Here is a 14,122-nt window from a genome sequence, read left to right as displayed (position 1 = left end):
CCTATTGGAAAAGTGGAGATTTGGGTGGGATTGGGAAGGAATTTTGGCTGGGGGGGGTGAGGAGAGGATGGGATGAGCTTTGAGGTCCTTCCCACCAAAACCAGAATTCCAGAATTCTCTGAGAAGCTGCATCATCCCTTCATTCCCTGGATTTCCCTTTGCAGCAGAGCTGGGATCCCTAAACCAGTGAAATTTCTCCCATTTTCCCTTTTCTGTTCTATTTCCAGCTCATGCATCCAATTTGGTCTTGGCTCAACAAACCAGTTGGAGTTTGGGAAGGGAAATGTCCAGGAGATTCCAGGAGTGTTTCACTTCCAAGTGTTTCAGTTTTCAACAGCAGTTGAGGCAGCAAAGCCTCAGCTTTCCCTGAATTTTGGGAGCTCAGGGGGTACTGGAATCTGTATTTTGGCAAAAAACCATCATTCCTGCCAGAGTTTTGGATCAGCACAATGGTTTAGGTGAATACCCACAGTGCCTGTGTGGTCTGCAGCCAAAAAATGGTCAGGATTGTGGTGTTTGTCCCTCATCCCAAAGAATGGCCTGGCTGGCACCATCCATTGAGTTTTCCATGGCAAAAACCTCCTTGATTCTGCTGGAGTGAGTGAAAACACCCTCCAGCTCCTGCAACAAGAATGAAAAATTAACATTATCACTTCAAAGAGCTCACAGAACCAGAGATTTCCCTGAGGGACCCACAAGGATCATCGAGTCCAACCCGGTGCTGGACTTCAAAACACAAATTAAAGACAAATCAGCCTCTCATTATTTAATTGAGCAAACCACAATCAGCACAGGAGAAAGTGGGCCCGAATTCCTCTTGTGTAACCAATATTTAGTCACAGAATGTGGAAACTCCAGCTCAGATTGACTCATAAGAGGCTCTGTTAGAAAATAGTTCCTCTCTATTTTTCCAGAGCTGCCTCATCTGATGTACACTGAGATTGGCAGCTGCTTCCCTGCATATGCTGGGGAAATTTGGGAGGCTTGGAGGATCATTCCAGATATTCCAGCTTGTCCCTGGCTTGCTGGAAGTGTGAGAATGTTTAAGGTGAATAAATCTGAGCTGTAAATTGAACAGATTTCTGTCAGAAGATGCTGCAGTTCAGGACCAAACCTGCCCCAGGAGGGTTTGGACAAATCTCTCAGGGAAAAGGGGGAAATTTGGGGGGTCTGTGATCCCTGTGGGTCCCTTCCCACCCAGAATATTCCATGGGTTGTGATTTTAATTGGCACAAAGAAATGGTTAAGAGTGGAAAGAAAACACCTGACATCAACACAAAGCAGCCATGAAAATCCATTGCAATCTTGGTTGGGTTTCTAAGAATTTTGAGATTGGATTTATTTAGCTTGGCTTCAACACTGAGTGTCACACCAGGGGAGCAAACTAATCCTTTTTGTCCTAAATTCCATTAATTCAGCACCAGCCAGAGCCCAGCTGATTTTGGGCAGGGGCTTTTCTCATGAAATGTGTTCAGCTCCATCATCCCTGCCTGAGGATGGGACATTCCCAGCCTCTTACCCCACACTGCCTTAAAATTTTGTGTGGAGACTTTATTTTAGCAGGTCTGTCTCCATGGAGAAGTAGCTGGTGGATTTTTCTGGGGATTGTGCTTTCTGGAAATATGCAGATTTTCCAAAAATTAAATTTGAATTGTGAAAGCAAATGGGATTTTATGTATGGGGGTCCTTTATCTCTGGAAAAATCAGGCATTGCATTTTTTCCTGAGCTTGTCTCTGTTTATTTCTTTTACCCAAGGTTTTGTCATCTCAAACCTTCCTGCCAAGAGCCTTCCAGCCCCTCTGGTTTCAGGATCCTGGAATATGCAGATCCTGGAAATATTTGTCAGTGGGAAACCATTCCCTGTGTCCTGTCCCCCCACCCCTTGTCCATCCCAGGCAGTGCTCTCAAACATCCCACAGAATAAATCCTCACTTTGAACCTCTTAAAAGGTTCATGCATAAAATCCCATTTGCTGTCACAATTGCAATTTAATTTTTGGGAAATTTATGTATTTCCAGCACCTGAATGTTTCCTGGATCCAAATGAGGCAGAATCAGAGGGTGAAGAACTGGGAGCTCCTGCAGAAGAATAAATCAACAATTGTTGAGCTCTGCCCAGGATTATATAAGACAAGGAGCTGCTGGCTGGCTCTGGGAGGAGGAAATGTTGTGGTTTGTGTGACAGATTCCATAAAAAAGGGAGAATTCAGGGTTTTGTGTGGATGGTTGGTGCTTTTGAGGCCACAGGGATGACACACGGACTGGGGGATGGAAGAGGCAGAGCCAGAGGTCTCAAATTCCCTTTTACTGCACTCACACCAGTGCCAGCTGGTGGAGACTGCAGGAAAACAAACCAAAAGTGTCTCCTGAAGGCAGGAATCTCATGATTTCCAGATCTCCACACATCCCCCAGGCTGCTCCAGGCTGCAGATCCCCAAATAAATCCACGAGGAATGGCCTGGCTGATCATTCCTCACAACTTTGCAGAGTCCTGCAGGTGCAGGTGTGGCCAGAGGTTGTTCAATTCCTGCAGGAAGGTAAATTCCTGCAGGAAGGTAAATTCCTGCTCTTTTACCTGAGCTGAAATGAGCAGGATGAATGTGGAACTCTCACAAACCTGGAATCAGGTGTGCTGGGAGCAGCGGGGGAGAAACGTTGGGTTTGCCCTGGTTTTGGAGACTCTAAATTGACTTAAAATCGCAATTTTTGGCTTTTTCTCTGAGGGCTTTGGGCTGCCATTTATCTCCAAAGGAAAAGGAGGGGTGGGAGCCTCCACAGCCCTTCCTCAGGCTCTGAGGGGTGCCCTGTGGAATTGGAGTTTCTGTGGAAAATCCAGAACAGCTCAGTGCCCTTTGCCCCAGCTCAGCACATGGTCAGAGCAGGGCTGGGATTGCACCAGCACCCCCAAAATTTCTCTCAGGGCTCCTTCTCTGATCCTTGGCTCTTCCTCTGACCCTTTTTTAAAGTGGGCTCTCTCTCAAGCACAGAAATGTCACTTTGGGAGGAAGGATGTGTGAGAACAGTTAATCAGAGCCAGGGCCAGCTCAGAGGGTCACCAACCCTTCAGCAGGTGGGGACAGTCTGAGGGCAAGGGCTGGCCTAGAGCATGGCTCTCATTTAGCATCAAATTGGATTTTAGGGGGAAAAACTACATCATTACTATTATTATTACTAGTATTATTTTTATTTTATTTTATTTTATTTTATTTTATTTTATTTTTTTTTATTTTATTTTATTTTATTTTATTTTATTTTATTTTATTTTATTTTATTTTATTTTATTTTATTTTATTTTATTTTATTTTATTTTATTTTATTTTATTTTTTATTATTATTTCCCCAAAGCCTGCTGCCCATAACTCACAGCAAATACAGATTATGCACCATGCCAGCAACACTGTTGACATTTCTCATCCTTATTTATTAATGCCTTTTCCAAGCACTTTAGATAAGGATTTCAAAACCCAGTTCCAGCAGAGCCATACTTTGCACATCACACTTTAACTGGGGAAAACATTGTTGTCTGATTTTAATCATAAAAATGAAATGCTCCTAATAGAGCAAAAAACCCAATTTCCTGCAGAAGCATTTTCAGGCTGATGTGAATCTGATATTCCTGCCATGACAGGAGAGCAACATCTTGGGGATGGGAAAATATTCTGGATATCCCTGAAACAAATGGAGCTGTGCTGGATCATCAGAAATTTGCCTCATTGGCTTTTACTTGCCATTTGTCAATAATTAATAATTAATAATAATTAATAATTAACCTCCACAGCTCCCATGATTTAATTCTGGTGGTGGGTTGGGTGTTAGGTGAGAGGAGATGAAATCCCACCCAGCACTGGGACAGGGAGAAGATTTGAGGATCTTCTCCCACATTGATTCTGTATTTGGAGTTTTTTTCCTGCCTCCTCTTCCTCCTCCTAATTATTCCTGATGAGTGATTGGGAGGGGACAGACTGGGAAGGAGTTTTGGAGCTTAGGGATGAATCCAAATAAATTGTGGCTCATCCCAAATGTTGCATGGAAGGCAGGAGCATTTTTTAAGTTGCTGTGGGGTTTTTTTAAGGTGTTGTGGGGTTTGAATTCCTATCCTGAAGTCGCACACCAAGACACTGGGAAGAGCCCACCAAGCTCCAGTTTGGGATTTTTGGGATGTGATTTTTAGGGATCTCCACTGACATGGAAAGAGGATGGAGCCAGGTGGGGATTGGTAAAAGGAAAGGGATGAGAGGAGACAACCCCACCAAGATCCAGTTTGGGATTTTTGGATGTGATTTTTAGGAATCTGTCATAACAAGGAAGGAGGATGGAGACAGAGAACAGGATGGGAGGAAACAGCCCCAGGCTGTGCCATGGGAGATTTGGGGTGGATTTTGGGAATATTTTCTTCATGGAAAGGGTCGTCCAGCCCTGCACAGCCTGTCCAGGACAGGGGTGGAGTCACATCCCCAGGAGGATTTAACAGAATTGGGAATGTGGCACTTGAGGACACAGAAACATTTGGATTTGATGACCTAGGGCTTTCCCAACCCAAACAACTCTGGGATTCCACCACATTTCCATCCTTAGGATCCTTTAGAGGGATCTTCTGCTCCTGATTTATTTGGTGCTGAGTCCCATGAGGATTTCCTATTGATCAGCCTCAACACATCCTCCCAAACAAATTATTATTCCCAGTTTTTCTGATTGGATTTATCTGCAATTCAGGAAAATGGAATTATTCCAATCTATCACAAAGAATTTCAAGATCTGAAGAAGGCAGCAATTTCTCTCTGCAGGATATCCCAACTCCACTGGCAATATTCACAGGAATCCCATTCCATCCCTCTCCAGTGTGAGTGCTAATGAAGGAAAAGTGTCCCCAGACATGGGATGGTGACATCACCAAATTAAATTTGGCTTAAAAATGAACCTAGCAGAGTTTGTGAGTGCTCAGCACAGCCAACATTTCTCCTCTGCTTTTAATGGAATAACAGGAGAGGAAGATGTTGATTGGAATATCCCTGACTCTGTTTAATCCAAAGGTTGGGTTGGTTTGAGCTCCACCAGAGTTCAAATAATGAAATGGGGGAAGGATTTGTAGGATTTTGCAGCAGGAATGATTTACTGCCCTGTGGTGACACCCATTAAATGTTAACAGGCAGCATCTTCCAGGATTTACTGCTGGAATTTTGCTGCCTCCCCACTCCCAGCTGAGAATTATTGCCAGGTGTGATGAGCAGCAGCACCTGGTGATGAGTTTGGCCATAATTCCACATTTCCAGCAGAAATGGCAGAGCCCAGGGAATCCATCTCTGGCCATGGAGAAATGGATTCAGGCGTGGGAAGGTGCCCAGTGCTCCCACAGGGATGTGCCATTAATTAATGGGATTTAATTAAAGAGATTTTGGGGTAAATAAATGCTGTTCACATCATTTTGGGCTCTGAGATGAGCAGGGATTAAGATCCAAATAATCCAAACTCAAAAAAAATTCATGTGATCACAGAGAGGATGGAGAAGACTCCAAAATTATGGGATTTTTGGGGTTTGGAAAAGCCCTCAAAGACCTTTGAGTCCAAGCATTCCTCAGCAGCACTTGGCCATGTCCTCATTTCTTTTCCTTCATTCTCCTCTCTCTGGAATATCCTGGATGAGATGAGCAGAAAAATCAACGAGGACTTCATTTAATTTTTTTTTTATTCTGAAATAATATTCAGAATGTAAAAAATAAAATGAAATTAAACAAAATGAAACAAAATTAAACAAAACAAAAAATTAAATTAATATAAACTAAACTAAACTAAAATTAAATAAAACAAAATAAAATGAAGTAAAATAAAATATATTTAAACTATAAACTATAAACTATAAACTATAAACTATAAAATATAAAATATAAAATATATATTATCAAATCCACATGTTTCTCCCAGATTTTCAGGCAGGATTCAGGACTGGAAATAAAGTAAAAATAAAGTAAAATGAAACAAAGCAAAACTAAATGAAACAAAAAAAATTAACTAAACTAAACTAACATAGATAAAATAAAATATAAAATAAGCTAAACTAAACTAAACTAAAATAAAATATATTAAAAATAGAAAATATAAAGAAAATATAAAATAAATATAAAATATATTTCATTTAATTTATATTTCATTTCTTTGCCACTGAGTGAATTCAGTGCTGGGACTAAATCTTTGTTTATTTTATACTTTGTGGGGAAGGTTTTTAAATGTCATCCTGAAGCAGCTTTTTTTTGAAAGCTGGCAACACATTTAATACATTAGAGAATCACACTCTGATAAAAATCATAAATAGAAATAGTTAATCAAGACCAAAAAAAAACCCTCCATTATCTAAGGAATATCAAGTTTTCCCCATTCCCAATTTTCTCTCTGAGACCTGTCTTATTTAAAGGCTTTGATAAATTTAGCAGGGAAGAGCTGCTGAAAATGATGAGGGATTTTTTTTTTTTTTTTTTTTTTCTCTTTACATCAAGAAGCACAAATAGAGCTGTAGCTGCTTTTAGGCACTCAAATATAGCCCTAATTAGTGCTGAAGTGCTAATTGACAGTCATTAGGTAGGTTTGAGCCTGAGGTGGGGGGGAAGGAGTGTCTGAGGAAGGAAAAGCTGATGAAGGTGATGTCACCTGAGGAGTGGCACCAGTTTGTCCTGGCTGAGATGTTCCCTGTGGATTTACCAAAAAATTCCTGAGCAGTGGCAGCCTCTGCCATGGGAACAGGCTGGGAGAGATGGGAATGTCCAACCTGGAGAAGGGAGAGATCCAGGGAGAGCTCAGAGCCCTTCCCAGAGCCTCAAAGGGATCCAGGAGAGCTGGAGAGGGACAAGGGATGGAGGGACAGGACACAGGGAATGGCTTCAAACTGGGAAAGGGGAGATTGAAATGGGATTTGGGATGGAATGAGGGTGTGAGGGGCTGGAATGGGATTCCCAGAGAAGCTGTGGCTGCCCCTGGATCCCTGGAGATGTCCATGGGAGAAGAGGAAGGATCCAGGGAGAGCTCAGAGCCTCTTCCAGGGCCTGAAGGAGAGCTGGAGAGGGACTGGGGACAAGGGATGAATGGACAGGACAAAAAGATTGGCTTCAAATTGGGAAAGGGGAGATTTAAATGGGATTTGGGATGGAATGAAGGTGTGAGGGGCTGGGATGGGATTCCCAGAGAAGCTGTGGCTGTCCTGGATCCCTGGAAATGTCCAAAGCACCCTGGGACAGTGGGAGCTGTCCCTGTGAGCAGGCACAGACAGAACTGATGCAGGTTTGGTTTTGGCATCTGTGATAAAACCACATCTTTCCACCCCCCTCCAGCTCAGGGAAAATAATGAATGCACCAGAAAATGAGTCAGTTTTGCCCCCAAATTGCAGGGAAATGTTGAAGCACTGGGAACAGGACGTGTGGCCTGATGGAAAGGCAGCCCCAGACACACTGGATTAATTCTTCAAGAGCTCTGTGGGGCAGCTCTGATTGATTTTGGTGAGCTGCTCCCCAGCCTGGGAATATTTTTACATCATTTTGGGCTCAGAGATGAGCAGGAGGTGCAGAACTTGGGCAGGATTTAAGATCCCAATAACTCAACCCCAAGAAAAAATTCACATGGTCACAGAGAGGATGGAGAAGACTCCAAAACCATGGAATTATTTGGATTGGAAAAGCCCTTGGAAAAGCATGGGAATAACACACTTGGAGAACAAAGGGAATATTCTGCAAGACAGGATTTGGGAATTGCAGCTGGAGGCAGAGCAGGAGAAGGGCTGAGCCTCCTCTCACAGGATCTGTTGAGGACAGAAGAGCTGTTTGTACACCCAACACGAGAAAGGTGAATTAGATCCCCCTTTTTCTTCTACTTTTCCCACCTTACAAAACTTCCTGCTTTTACTGCCTTGTCCCTGAATGAAAATTTCAGCAGCCTTGAGCCAGGCAGGGGAGCAGGGTATAAATATTCCAGCAGCCACACCTGTGTAGTGTTTGAAAGGGAAATTCTGAGCCTCAGATTTAAATGTTTTACAAGCTCCTGTCCCCTGTTTGTCAGCACTTTGTTCCTGGATGTAAAGAGGGACACGTGGGATCTGGGATCTGCCTGTCCATGGCAGGGTGATCCTCAAGGTGATCCCTTCCAACCCCACCATTCTGGGATTTTGTGATCCCACTTAAAGAGGAATTCCATGGAAAACAGCTGAGAGAATCTTGGGAAAAGGACACCTCAGAGATTTTTTTTTTTTTCATTTATTTTATTGTACTAAGGGAAAATATTGAAACGATTTTTCTTACAGATTTTTTTTTTTTAATCATGTTTGCTTTCCACAAGGATAAATCCAAATACTACTAGAGGTGTTGTTTCTCCTCTGGACCAGCAAAAAGTCCAAGTATTTTAACCCTGATTTTCCCCATTTTGCATCATTTCAAACTTTTCCCATTTGGCACCAATTCAAACAATGTAATTTTATAAACTCCTCTCTCTCCCTTTTCTTATCAGATCTCTTTGTTTCTTACTTTGTTAAGGATTTTTTTTTTCTCCTTTCAGCTTTGCAGAGTCCTCTGGAAATCAGAGCTGTGGTGGCTCCCCTTGCACTGGAGAAAAATCAACTCAGTAAAAGGAGCAAAAAGTGGTGAATCCACAAATCATGGAATTGCTTGGGTTGGAAATGCAAATTCGTCAAATCCAGACATTCCTCAGCACTTCTGAGGTCACCATGACCACGTTCCCAAGTGCCACATCTGCAGTTAAATCCCCACAGGTGTTGAAAACCAAATTTCCCGAGGCTGCACTCAATCCCCTCGTCCAAGTGTTTGTTAAAGGCCTGTCCAAGGCAGGGGAATTGGAATTAGATGGTTCTCAAGGTCCTGTCCAACCCAAACCATTCCATGACCCCAGAATCCCATAATTCATGATCCCATGATCCCATGATTTCATGATCCCATGATTCCACGATCCCGTGACCCCACGATCCCATGATCCCATGATTCCATGATCCCATGATTCCACGATCCCGTGACCCCACGATCCCATAATCCCATGATTACATGATCCCATGATCCCATGATTCCACAATCCCATTATTCCATGATCCTGTGATCCCATTATTCCCGGATTCCATGGTCCCATGATCCTGTGATCCCATGATCCCATGATTCCATGATCCCATGATTCCACGATGCCATGACCCCATGATTCCATGATCCCATGATTCCACAATTCCATGATCCTGTGATCCCAGGATCCTGTGATCCCATGATTCTACAATCCCATGATCCCATGATTCCACGATCCCGTGACCCCACGATCCCATAATCCCATGATTACATGATCCCATGATCCCATGATTCCACAATCCCATTATTCCATGATCCTGTGATCCTGTGATCCCATTATTCCCGGATTCCGTGGTCCCATGATCCTGTGATCCCATGATCCCATGATTCCATGATCCCATGATTCCACGATGCCATGACCCCATGATTCCGTGATCCCATGACCCCATGATTCCATGATCCCATGACCCCATGATTCCGTGATTCCATGATCCCATGATTCCACAATTCCATGATCCTGTGATCCCATGATTCCACAATCCCATGACCCCATGATTCCACGATCCCGTGACCCCACGATCCCATAATCCCATGATTACATGATCCCATGATCCCATGATTCCACAATCCCATTATTCCATGATCCTGTGATCCTGTGATCCCATTATTCCCGGATTCCATGGTCCCATGATCCTGTGATCCCATGATCCCATGATTCCATGATCCCATGATTCCACGATCCTATGACCCCATGATTCCATGATCCCATGACCCCATGATTCCATGATCCCATGACCCCATGATTCCGTGATTCCATGATCCTGTGATCCCAGGATCCTGTGATCCCATGATTCCACAATTCCATGATCCTGTGATCCCATGATTCCACGATCCCATGACCCCATGATTCCATGATCCCATGACCCCATGATTCCGTGATCCCATGACCCCATGATTCCGTGATTCCATGATCCCATGATTCCACAATTCCATGATCCTGTGATCCCATGATTCCACAATCCCATGACCCCATGATTCCACGATCCCATGACCCCATGATTCCGTGATCCCATGATTACATGATTCCATGATCCCATGACCCCATGATTCCGTGATCCCATGATTCCGTGATCCCATTATCCCATGATCCCATGATCTGGGAAGCTGCCCAGTCTCTCCTGTAGTGTTTTCCTTAGAGCACACAGGGAATTCCAGCAGGACTGACACCTTGTGCTGTCCAACATGTCATTTTGACTCAAAGAAGGGGGAAATGACTAAATTATCCCAAAATTCTAGTTCAGAACCTGTGGAGAGGCAGAAGGAGGAGAGATCTCACTTCCAGAGGAACCCACTGCAGAGGGGACTCGGTGACAAAACGCCCTCAGAGAGAAAGGAAAATCACTGGAAGTGGAAAAGCTGGAAGTGGTGCCCAAATTCTCTCTCCCATCACCATCCTGACCTCCAGAGTGTTAACCCCTCATTATTTCCAGGCTTCAGCTCATTCTGCCCCATCCCAGAGCCATTCCCAGCGCTGGGAATCACATTTTTCCAACAACCTTGCATAAAAACTGAACAACACGAACCAAGCCCCAGCAAGGCCCTCGGTAGCCCCAGGAAGGCCATTTATTACCAGGGTGGGAAAATCCATGTGCAGCACATGGAGTGTGGGTAATTAAAATCCAGGAGCTGTAGCATTCCATGATTAATGCCTTAGGTGGGCACTCCAGCTCCTAAAACTAATGGGAAGTGACTCGAACTGCACCGTGGTCCCCGGGAGGAATCCAGCTTGCTCCAGGCATATTGCAGATTCCTTGGTTCATTAATTACAGCTGCTCTGAGTGGAAAGTTTATAATTAAACATATAGTTTACTCCCAAACTTTGGGGTGGAGTAAATGAAGGGAATTAGATAAGCACATGGAAGCGCTCACAGGGCGTGCAGGTGACAAGGAGGTTTTGTCTGGAGTTCATCTAGGAGCCAGAGTGGGATGGTGTCATGTTTATAATCAAATTTATCAGGTTAATTACCTTTCCAGGCGGGGTTTGACTCTTAAAAAAGGAGGGAATTGGCAGCTTTACCTTCTTGGCAGGATCCTGTGTTGGGATGAAGTCAGTTCTATTTCCTTTATTTCCTTTACTGATCAATTTTTTTGCTGAGATTTTGAGCTGAAAATATCAGAATGTGCAGTTTAAAAATTCATATATAGGTGCCAATGTAATTAAAATGTGGTTAAAAGCACAGGGGCTGTTAGTGCTAAATGTTAATTATTTTGGTGTTGCCTGCTCCCAGTCAATGCCTGAACATTCCCAGTTTCTGTGTGGGTGGGAAATCTCAGCTCAGCTTTGCAGGGAAACTGAGGCACAGGAGCTCGAGTCACTCCTAGGGAATTTCAGCAAGGAATTTCTCCTAAACTTGTGCCCTCAGTTTGGGGCAACACTTTACCTGCTAGGATGAGCCAGGAAGAGAGGGTCTGGCTGGAAATCCTGGGAATTGTAGCCCCTCCTTTTACCCCAGATTTTTTGGTTGCTTTTGGAGGGTGCATGCAGCCATGGCTGGTGCTGGAGTCGATGCTGTAAAACAAACCAAGCCTTTGTGTTATTTTCCATTCCCAAACCCCTCTGATCTGTGTGCATTTCATCCACTGATGGTGGATGGTTCTGATGATGGTTCTGTGGGTTCGCACACAAATCCGAGCACAACCAGATCCTGGGGTGTGGAATTGGGTGTGGAATTCCAGCTCCTGGGAATTGATCTGAGTAATCAAATCTGTTTTATTTGCACAGTGAGACAGAAATGATGGAGCCTTTGGTGGCTCCTGTCTCTTTTTGGTTTTGGGGCTCTCTCCCAGTGCCAGGAGCTTTTCCCTGAGCCTCTCCAAGCTCTGCTCTGGGTGTGTTGAGTCCACACAAGCCAGACTCATTAATCCTGGCCTGGGGCGAGCCTCCCTGGCTGGGAACAGCTCTGGGTCTGTCCTAATGACTCCAGTGTGGAAATCAGGGAGTGCAGGGACTGCAGAAGTGTCCGTGGCAGTTCAGTGTCACCAGCTCTGTCCCTGTTGCAAGCAGATACGAGGTGGGTATTGATCATGCAGAGAGCACAGCTCGGGTTGGTTTCGCTGCAGAATTAAACCTGACATCTCCATAATAATGACTGTGCCATGCTCTGCCTCTAATGAGCTTTTCCAGGTCCCGTTTGCTACTCTGGGAGGGTCTTTCCTGCTCCTAAAATTATATGAAAATCAGAGGTAAAGGCTGGGTGTTCAGAAGGCTCTGAGAGCCCCTTCCAGAACCTAAAGAGGCTCCAGGAGAGCTGGAGAGGGACTGGGGACAAGGGATGGAGGGACAGGACACAGGGAATGGCTTCCCACTGGAAAAAAATGGATATTTAAATGGGATTTTGGGAAGGAGTGAGGGTGGGGAGGGGCTGGGATGGAATTCCCAGAGGAGCTGTGGCTGACCTGGAATGTCTGACAGCAGGGCTGGGTCTGGGAGGTCAGAACCAAAGGCATCGAGGTCAGGGAGGGCCATTTGTGCCCCTGGCAGTGCCAGCAGAGCCCTGGTGCTGCTGGATAAGGGAGCAGGGGCTGGAACATCCATCGGAACCCCTGTTCCAATGCCTGTGTTCGTGGGGTGCCCCTAAAGGGATCAGAGCCATCAGTTCCTGCTCTCAGGTGAGGCAGCAGCGTCCCTTGGGCTCTGTGAGGGAGCCTTATCTCAGTTCCCAAGCAGAACAAAGCCACTCCCTGTGTTTGATTTTCCTGGCTGGAGGCAGGGAAGGGGAGCAGCTTGGCTTGGCTCAAGCACTGGAGCCACACAAGGAGTTCCTTGTGTTGTTTTGACCAATATCCCTGGAACTGAGGATTTTTTCCATTTCCCCTGTGCTCCCTTTCCCTGCCCCAGCTCCCTCTTGTCCCCCTTCCCGGGAAGCACAGCCCTTCTCTTACATCAGGAATTGTGAGCTTCCATCGGGGTTTGGTTCTGGATCATTCCTACCTGGGTTGGGAATTGTGGATTTTGAGCTACTCTCAACTTTCTTCCCTCTGGGCCAGGTCAGTTCACAGAAAACCTTCCAAAACTGACTCCAGATTTAAACAATGCAAAGCAAAGCAAAACAGTAAAATAAAATAAAATAAAATAAAATAAAATAAAATAAAATAAAATAAAATAAAATAAAATAAAATAAAATAAAATAAAATAAAATAAAATAAAATAAAATAAAATAAAATAAAATAAAATAAAATAAAATAAAATAAAATAAAATAAAATAAAATAAAATAATAAAAAAATACCCTGCAAATGCTGAATCTGCACAGGAACTCCCATGGATTTCAGTGAGATTTCTGCTCATGACATTTCTTCCCACAACATCTCTTTTCCATGAGTTTCTATTCTGCTTCCTGCTGCAGTTCAGGATGCTGGATTTGTCCTTTGAAGTCCTGGATTTGATCTTTGAAGTCCTGGATTTATTCTGTGAAATTCTAGCCTTTAATCTGAGAAGTGCTGGATATATTCTGTGAAATCCTAGATTTGATATGTGAAATCCTAGATTTGATCTGTGAAGTCCTGGCCTTTAATCTGAGAAGTGCTGGATATATTCTGTGAAGTCCTTGATCCGATCTGTGAAGCCCTGGATTCATTCTGTGAAGTCTTTGATCTGATCTATGAAGTCCTGGATTTAATGTGTGAAGTCTTTTTACTCATCTGTGAAGTCCTGCTCTTTAATCTGTGAAATCCCTTGTGCCAACACTCCTGTAAATTTATTTCCATTCCCCTGCTCAGCCCTGACTCCGGTAAATCCCGGAGCGCTGCCTGTCGGAGCCGCTGTCGATCCGAGAGGCACAATTAGCTCCTTCAGTCCTGTGCCAGGGGGGAATTGTGCAGCTTTCCAGGCTGCTGGATTAGTGCAGGAAATGTGACAAACACCTCCTGAACTTGCTAAAACACTGAAATGTGTCACACACAGGAGAACAGCAGCTCCAGCCTTGTGCCTGTGGGAAGGAGCAAACAGGTTTTGGGATGGTTTACAGGAGCGTGGAGCAGGAATCCCTTGGAGCAGCCTGAGTGCTGACCTTCCCAAATTGCTGT

The sequence above is a fragment of the Erithacus rubecula genome (assembly GCF_903797595.1).
Source record: "Erithacus rubecula genome assembly, chromosome: 29".
Lineage (NCBI taxonomy): Eukaryota > Metazoa > Chordata > Aves > Passeriformes > Muscicapidae > Erithacus > Erithacus rubecula.
Note: the sequence above shows the minus strand (reverse complement) of the source record.